The sequence below is a fragment of the Myotis brandtii genome, unplaced genomic scaffold, assembly GCF_000412655.1.
Source record: "Myotis brandtii unplaced genomic scaffold, ASM41265v1 scaffold1058, whole genome shotgun sequence".
NCBI lineage: Eukaryota > Metazoa > Chordata > Mammalia > Chiroptera > Vespertilionidae > Myotis > Myotis brandtii.
In genome coordinates this window covers 230,525-231,446 of record NW_005353572.1, presented here as the reverse complement: position 1 = coordinate 231,446, position 922 = coordinate 230,525, and positions in this window count along the sequence as shown.

Genomic DNA, 922 nt, shown 5'->3' with positions numbered 1-922 from the left:
AACTTGCAGAAAGATTAAACGTTGCTCAGCAAACAATTTCCGATCATTTACAAGCAATGGGAAAGATTTTAAAGGAAGGAAAATGGGTGCCACATCAACTGAACGAAAGACAAATGGAAAACCGCAAAGTCATTAGTAAAATGTTGCTTCAATGGCACGAAAGAAAGTCTGTTTTGCATCGAATGGTGACTGGAGATGAAAAGTGGATTTATTTTGAGAATCCCAAATGCACAAAATCATGGGTTGATCTGGGTCAACCATCAACATGGACTGCAAAGGGCAAATCGCTTCGGAAGGAAGACAATGCTCTGCATTTGGTGGGATCAGGAAGGTGTGGTGTATTATGAGTTTCTAAAACCAGGTGAAACGGTTAATACTAATCGCTACAGAAAACAAATAATCAATTTGAACCACGCTTTGATTATGAAACGACCAGAATGTTCCAGAAGACACGGCAAAGTAATTTTGCTTCATGATAACGCACCATCACACACTTCAAAACCAGTTAAAGACATGTTAAAAGATCTTGCCTGGCCTTAACCGGTTTGGCTCAGTGGATAGAGCATCGACCTGCGGATTCAAAGGTCCCAGGTTTGATTCCGGTCAAGGGCACATACCCAGGTTGTGGGCTCGATCCCCAGTAGGGGGCGTGCAGGAGGCAGCTAATCAATGATTCTCTCTCATTGATGTTTCTAACTCTCTATCCATCAATGATTCTCTCTCATTGATGTTTCTAACTCTCTATCCATCAATGATTCTCTCTCATTGATGTTTCTAACTCTCTATCCATCAATGATTCTCTCTCATTGATGTTTCTAACTCTCTATCCATCAATGATTCTCTCTCATTGATGTTTCTAACTCTCTATCCATCAATGATTCTCTCTCATTGATGTTTCTAACTCTCTATCCATCAATGATTC